Source organism: Dipodomys spectabilis, unplaced genomic scaffold (assembly GCF_019054845.1).
Source record: "Dipodomys spectabilis isolate Male_0828 unplaced genomic scaffold, ASM1905484v1 ptg000157l, whole genome shotgun sequence".
In the NCBI taxonomy this organism is placed as follows: Eukaryota; Metazoa; Chordata; class Mammalia; order Rodentia; family Heteromyidae; genus Dipodomys; species Dipodomys spectabilis.
In genome coordinates, this window is record NW_024870834.1 from 21,910,487 (window position 1) to 21,918,717 (window position 8,231).

At 42.9% G+C, this 8,231-nt stretch overlaps 1 protein-coding gene across 3 annotated transcripts in view; it reads right to left on the minus strand.

Annotated features, from left to right (window-relative positions):
* The window catches only part of Rgs6 (regulator of G protein signaling 6), a 507,674-nt gene extending 499,696 nt beyond the window's left edge, over positions 1-7,978 (minus strand). For 2 of the 3 annotated variants that reach the window (XM_042692654.1, XM_042692656.1), the window contains exon 1: positions 7,849-7,978. The gene's annotated coding sequence lies outside the window, so the exon portion shown is untranslated. Of the gene's footprint in view, positions 1-7,472; positions 7,537-7,848 lie in introns of those variants that run through there. The other variant, XM_042692655.1, reaches the window with a different exon arrangement.
* Between the last annotated feature and the right edge of the window lie 253 nt (positions 7,979-8,231).

Here is an 8,231-nt window from a genome sequence, read left to right on the forward strand (position 1 = left end):
TTGTTTTGTTTTTGTTTGGTTCTCTCTCTCTCTCTCTCACTCTCTCTCTCTCTGCATGTGTGCGTGCGTGCGTGCGTGCGTGCGTGTGTGTGTGTGTGTGTGTGTGTGTGTTTGCTAAGGACTAAACCCAGGATCTTGTGCCAGGTAAATATGAGAACCTATCACTGAGCTCTATCCCCAGCCCATTAGATTAGTTCTTACTCTAAAAGTAAACATTAATGGATTTAATGTCAACCACTGTCAACCATTCCCATCAAAAGAAAACAGTATCTTGCTGTTATTCCACTCTTTACCTATAAAATTTCTTCCCCTTTCCCAAAGCCTGTCTCTTCCACATCTGATGATAGGACAAACTCTCTATCTCTCTATCTCTAATTCTGAACTGAATTGTACATTGTTTCTTGCCTTTAAAATTCTTTGCTACAAAATCTGATATGACATAAACTTCCAGGAAGTTTTTTCTAGATATTCATTTAATATCTTTTACATTAATTTTCTAGTTATTTCTATCACCATTCTAAGAGGACCAAAATTAGCTTGAGGGTAGGGTCTTTGTTACTCCCCATTTTGTGATATATCAAAGAAACTCAAGATTTTGAAGGCAGATAAAAATCTGAGTTTAAGCCAGGCCTACTAACAAATGTCTATAGTTTTTGATACTGTGAGTTCAAGACTAGCCTGGGCAACATAACATCATAGCAAGACTCCTTCTCACACATATATGTGTGTGTGTGTGTGTGTGTATGTGTGTGTGTGTGTGTGTAAAATGTATTGACATATGTGTGCTTAAACCTGGGCTTCATCACTTGATAATTCTCTGGCATCCAGAGCAAGGGCCAAATCTCTTTTTTAGTTTCTTCATTAGTTTCAAATCTTATTTTCCTGTTTCAATACTTTCTCATGGAAGTAATATCACCACTCTGCTGTGAAAGGCTTTGATCTACAGGAATCTTTACTGAAGCAGATCCTTACTTTGTAAGAATAGCACACCACTCTGACAGATCCACAGCTTGGGGTCACTATTCTGTTTAGTAAACTGATTTTTATGAAGCATTCACTATGTGTGTAACCTCATGCTGGAGATGGAGATAAAATTAAGGCTCAGAACAAAACAAACAGATACCTTAAAGCCCACTAAGGGAGACAAACACATATTTAGATACTAGACTGTAAGTCTCACCTTGTAATAGATCAGAAGTGGGTCCAATAAGCAAGGAGCCGAGGGTTATAGCATTTGCCCCTCGCACCCACATCTGAGCTAATCTGTGCATGCTTCCTATACCAGTCAGGCATCCATCCCAGCTAATCTATCCTTTCTCCTGTTAACTGCACCCACCGCTGCAAGTCAAAAACTCAGGTCACATTAACCAAACTCCTACTAAGTCCCAGGCACGGTAAGAACTACCTAGTCTTGGAAAAAAATATATTAAGTGAAGTAAGCCAGGCGCAAAGAAACATAGGTCCCATGGTTTCCCTTATTTGCAATAACTAGTATATATTTGAGACAAGCAGAAAAGGTCAGATAAGATGATGATAAACGAAATGAACCCCGATAAAGACACAAGGGTTTATTTCTTGCTATCGTTTCTAACATATTTATAAGGTACCATGTGATTTTTGTTGTTGTTGTTGCTTTGTATGTCCCTCCCCCCACGGTATAACCCCTGTTTTCACTGTATTTGATGTTGGTATAATTTGGGGAACGGAAGGGAAAAAACAAATTGTTTAAATAGGGACACGGGTTGACCCATTGCAACAATGAGATGTACAAGACGCTATGTCAAAAAACGAACTTTACAATTTAGGCAGGGAGGGTGGAAGATGTAGTTGTGGAGGTGGGAGGGAAGGGATGGTAGGGGAAAAACCAAGGAGGAGGCAACAATGCTTGATAAGAAATGTACTCATGGGGTTGGGAAGGTGGCTCAGTGGTAGAGCACTTGCCTTGCATGCCTGAGGCCCTGGGTTGGATTCCTCAGCACCACATAAGCAAAAAGAAAAAAAAAGCCAGAAGTGGCGCTGTGGCTCAAGTGGTAGAGTGCTAGCCTTGAGCTGAAGAGCTGAGGGACAGCACCAAGGCCCAGAGTTCAGGCCCCACGACTGGACCCAAAAAGAAAAAAAGAAAGAAATGTACTCATTACCTTGCTCATGTGATTATAACCCCTCTGTACAGTATTTTCACAATAAGAACATTAAAAAGAAGAAGAAGAAATACCTATAGTCTAGAGGAAAAAAAAAAACAAACAAACCATGGACCAGTTTCAGGAGTGGGTCACAACTGGCTCAAGAGGTACCAATACAGCAGCATGAATAGTGTTTCGCTTCTCTTTCCATTGCTGATAAACAGCATTAGGCTCAAGGCAATGATAGAACCCTTGCCTTTCACAAAGAGGTCTGTCCTGTAGTGCCCTATTCCACCTAGATATCTGGTCTACTTGCTTTCCACAAGTTTCTTCAAATCTCAATGGTAGACAGACTAGACTGATACAGCAAGTCTTTGGGAAAAAGACAAAAAGGAACCGTTACCTTGAAAGATGTTCTTTTCAGAAACACTTGTTGGAATTATTGGAAAACATTTGGGTGTGACTGTTCCATTTCCTCAAGCTGCTTCTACCTCTTCTGCCTCTACGCTACCGCTGATCTGTCTTCAATCTCACACACTGCAGAATTAACTTTTATTCTTATTTTGCAGATGAGGAAGTGAGGTTCAAAAACACAACTAACAGGTTTCTTTAGGTGCTTCTTTAAGAACAAACAATAGGAGTCTATCCAGGTTGTGACCTAGCAGGGTCTCAAGGAGTGCGCTACGGGTGTCTTGAGGACTTGCAAAGAGTCCAGGCTAGTGCACACTCTCCCAGGAGAACTCACCGTAGTGGGCTCCACTTGGATAAGAAGAGCCTCCTGGGGAGGGCGGATATGCAGATTTCTCCTTCGATGTTTTCTCCTAAGCATTTTAGAGAAGTTGAGACAGTCTCTGCCACAACTAACTCTAATAGCCACAGATAAAGGTGCACCTAATTTATTCACATTCACCTTTTTAGTGGTTCCATGCATAAAGTAGGGGTGTACACTATGTCTCCAGCACCTAAGTAGAAGGAAAGGATTGATTTTCCATTCGACAAGTAGCCACACAAAGATGAATGAAAGTTCTAAGTTCTTCTGCAGCCAACTGGAATTCCCAACATCTGACTTTCCAACACCCAAGAGGGTCCAGGGAGGGAAGTGAAAAATACGTTCCTTCAGGATCAAGCGAGCCTGGGTCTGATTTCTGATGTTACTGCTAGCTGTGGTACTGATTCTGGTTAATTTGTCTCTTTGGGTTTTAGTTTCCTCAATCATAAAATGGTGATCTCTTTCCTAGGTGCTAATGAACATTGATGTGCCTTTTGGTGGGAGAGCTTGGGCGGGTGGGATAGCATTGACTCTTTTACCTCTTGGTTTTGTAAATGAGGTGAGTATTAGCACACTTCCTCTGTCCTTTTATGGAATATAATAGAATTACATTATTATATGTTATAATTATGACATTAATATATAATAACATTACATTATAGAATATCTTTCCTCCAATCCATTTTTTTCTGGATGACAACAATGGAATTTTACTCATCCACTAGAAAGAATGATACTGTATCATTTGCAAAGAAATGGAAGGACCTGGAAAAAAAATTATATTAAGTGAGGTAAGTCAGGTCCAGAGAGACAAGGGTTGCTAATTTTCCCTCATATGCCGAAGCTAGAATTCATTTACAAACATATAAGTAAGTGTTGGGTGGTATGCAAGTGTATACAAATGTATTAAGTGAAATATGGTAGATTCAAGGGAGAACTCAAATACTGTAATTCCTTAGAAAGTCAAAGTCAAAGCTCAACAAAACCAACACCAGGAAGCAGGGACTTGAATGGGGTAGGGTAGGGTCAATGGGAGATGGGTAGACCAATGAAGAGAGGAAGGGGGAAAGTGCAGTCAAGCATTCAATGTATAACCCACAAAATGAAGAGAACTGAGGGATGGTGTGGATTGGGAGGGCTGGGTGAGAAGTTGAAAGGGTGATATCAATCAAGATGCATTGCATTCACAAACTGCTTGGTAAAATGGCGGCTCCTTTGTACAACTACTTAAATAATAAAATAAATGGCACAGTCTTTATATATAACCTGTGAACATTCTTCCGTACACGTTAAACCATCTCCAGCTTACTTAGTACAATGTAAATGTTTGTAGATACTCTATTTGTAGCTACTCAAGTACAGACACAATCTATTTCTAAATACTTCAATGGTGAGTTGAGTGGGCAGAAGCAGAACCCAGAGCGATGAAGGGTTAACTGTATGTGGCAGGAAATGTGTTGCTGCTCAGAGGTCTCAGGGAGGTACTCTGGAGCATGTAGTAAACTTCACGGTGTATAATGTCTCAGGCAGGTATTCCTAGTCATTCTGTGGAACTCATTAGGCTTAATGTTTATTTTTAATTGCTTAATTGCAAGCATTTTGGTGTTCCTTGCAGTTTGAAGAACTGGGCTTCATGACTAATGATGACTCTTATTACAAATTTCATGGTCCCAAATTTAGGATGATTTTTCTCTTCTATCTTGACTAGTTGAGAACGTTTCTCTCCATGGATAGAACAAATATTGATTGAAGCAGCCAGCGGTTCCTGAGTAACTATTGGCAGGTACATTGCTGGGAACTGGGTCGATGGATGAAAAACAAAAAAAGTGAAAAGAGTTTTTGGCCCAGAAGCTTACTTTGTAGTCTTCATGAGGTACCAGAGCAGTGGAGTTGGCCTCACCTAGGGGCTTATTAGAAATGTAAATTCTCAGGCCAATTCCAGGCAGGGTGAATCCCAGCTCTCTGTTTGAATAATCTTTCTTCAAATAAAGATCATCCTCATCAAATGTCAAGGCAACACTAAAGTCAGAGGCGTTTGAGCTGAACCTGTATATGTCATCTCTCCTTCGAGGAAACAGAGGCCTGGTGGCCCAAGGCCCCATGGCTAGTTGATAGAGAAATTGCAACCAGAACTCAGTTCTCCCACCCAGAATGGCCAGTATTTTGGTATTTCTCGGGCACTTTGTTTCCTAAGTCTAATGGGAGGCCATCCACATTACCATCTCAAAGTGCAAATGCTAGTTTTGGAAGTAAAGAAGTAGAGAACCTACTTTTTTTAAAATAACAAAGGTTAAAATTGAAGTCTGATCTATCAATTCATCTAGTAAATCAGCAATCACTTCTCAAGCTCTATGTGTAGGATCTGAAGACTGGGGGAAGGGTAAACACAATGAAGATGTAATTCATATAAACATCTGGAGGGATGTAGATTGAAGAAATGTCAATAGAGGCTCACTTGTCTGTAGAGGATTATAGATAATCCTTCTGAGTTTTTTTTTATTTTTCTGGATTGTTCTAAATAAATGTTACCTTTTTATAATTTAAAAAACCATAAAACTGATTTTGGAAATGTTATATTCCTATCACTCAACATAGAGATTTACTTTATATTTCTATTTCTTTCCATACAGCTGGACAGTATGTGTATAGTAATTATTTATATCATGCCATATGTTACAATGAAGATGAAATTCAGTAAATACATTCCTTCCAGCTGGCCTTGAATACTGAAGAGGTTAAATGCATTCCTAGGTTCAAAGCACTAAGAATTAAGACAAGCTGTGAGGCTGAAGGAAAAATTAATCCCAGCATTGAGATCTTTGAAGAGCATCCCTTTCAAAAATTAAAAAAAAAAAATGTTTATGTGACACACAGCTTCTTACTCAAAGGTCCCTGGTGTTTAACCCCTGGCACAAAACGGAATGTTCAGCCATGCCTGGCAAAGTCTTAGGAGTTCAGAGCATAAAATGCATGGGAAAAGATTAGAATGAGAAGACACATAACGATCCTACTTTCACATAAAATATTTTCCCTGCAGGATAATAAAACATTGGCAAACTCCATACTCCAAAGTACTTTAATTTTTTTTGAGGGGGGAGTCTTTTCTCAAAAGCTTGCTCACTTAAAAATCTTTATGCTGGAGATCCTATTCCACAAATCAAAACTAAGTACAGAAGCAGGTAGCATTGAAAATAATATTTCTGCCACAAAAGATTCAGGGATAATGTTACATTGGAGAAGGCCTTGATTGCTTCTATGAGAAACTAGCATTATTTGATCAAAATTCCCTACAGCAGGAATTCAGTGAATGTTAATTGAAAAAAAATTTTATCAGAAAGATCACTCCAAAGATTATGGGAAAAACTCCACCAAACATTGTTTCCTTTACCAAGAGTTGACATTTCTAGAATCTGCGGGGTCTTTCTGGCAAAGATGACTTACTAGAAGTCTTGAAGTAGTTAATAGTACCTGAGATCACCATATTTACACAACAATTTATCCAAATAGTAGTATCAGAGAACTCAAAGAATTTATTTATATTGCCAGTGTAATCGCGGAAGCTCTGGCTTACAAGGCTGTCGGTCCAGTCTCCAGGTTCCATTAGTCCTCTACACTCTTCCACAAGATAAACCTACACCCACTGCAAAATCAATAAATTCAGAATAAGAATAAAGAACACACAACTCACAGAAAGTTTCCCACCAATAGTCTAGTTTGGATGCCATAAAATTACCCATCTAATGGTAATTTTACTCAGCAAGAGCCTAGTGGTCTACATGAAACTAAACACAGGATTTTCCTTCCACTGACAATTTCGGATAGACACACACACACACACTTGTATGACCTTCCCAACTCAATTCTTTTTTTTTTTTTTTTAATTGTGAAAATACTGTACAGAGGGGTTACAAATACATGGGCACTCAACTCAATTCTTATCCTTCCATTTTTCATTCTCTTGGGAGAGAAAAGGTTTTGCTGCTGGATTTCACCTGATCCTATTTATGTATTTGTTTGTTTATTATTTATTTATTTATTTTGCAGTTGGACCTGGGGCCTGCTCAAAGGTATTGATCACAAGCTTCAGTTTTTCCAGCTCCTAAGCATAACAAATGCAGGGAGGACAATTCCGTGTCAATAAGAGGATCTCAAATAAATCCCCTGTGCAGTAGAAAAACGCCACTTGTCTTCCACGAGAGAAAGTGACGTTCCCACTCTATCAGCCCCCTCTTTTTTCTTTTCTTGCGTTAAATGAAATACAGCAGCTCTCATTCTGAACAACATTAAATTTTCTGGGTCACTTCCCCGATCTCGCTGGGCGACTTTCCACTCAGCCTGCCAGTCACTGTGACAGCGCCTGCACACTTCACCCATCAGTCGGTCAGCCGTCCGATCTGAGATTCTCAGGGTTTCCTTTCCTAAGCAGCACCCGCACCCCACCTCCCCAAATCAACCGAGGCTCGCCACCCCGCGCCTGCCTCACCACCAAGCCTCGCGTGTCTTCCCCCGCCAACCGCCAACCGCCAGCTTCCTCGGAGAAAAAGTTGAAGGCACTTCTTTGCGTTTGAGGTGCGCAGTCGTACCTGCGATCGGCAAGCCCAGCCGGCGCCGTGGAAGCGCTTGGAAGCGCCTGGGCTCGGGGGTCCCGGGCGGAGCGCGCTTCGCACCCAGCAGCCGGGAGCGAGTCCTGCGCAGACCTGCGCCCATCCCACACAAGTCGGCTCGCCAGCTCGCCCAAGCCCTTACGTAAGCTCCCCTCCAGCGGCGGTCCCAACCGCAGGCACGCACCGCACCTGTCACGCCTCAGAAGCCGACCCGCGCCCAGCCCCGGGAGATGAAACCGACACGTCTGAACGGCGGGAGACCCGGGGGGAGGAGGAGAGGGGTGCGGGGCTGCCTCGGGTCATCCCCCCCATTTGTCTCTAGCTGGGGATTGTTTTTGGTCACAACTACAATTACCTTAGCAACCGAAGAACTGCCGGACGCCCTCTCTCTCCGGCTTCGGAATTGCTCCTACAGCCAAGCTCGCGCCAGATTCATGGTCCAGCTTGGAGAAGCCCCGGGAACCGAAGAGCGAAGGGGAGTCTAGTCCGGGTCCCCGCTGCCGGGCGGCCGTGTCGCCTGCGCTGGCCGCGTGGCCCGGGTGTGGAGCGAGCGCCGGCGCTCAGCGAGCCGAGGGCGCAGCCCCGGACCCGCGGGGAGGCGCGGCGGGTCGCATGGGGCCAGGGCGCGCGGCGCTCGGGGTGGCGGGCTCCTCCCAGTGCGCTCCCCGCGGCTGGGGCTTTCCACGCGCCCGAGCGACCGCTCCTCGCCCTCCGGATGGTGGGTCCGCTCCCACGGCG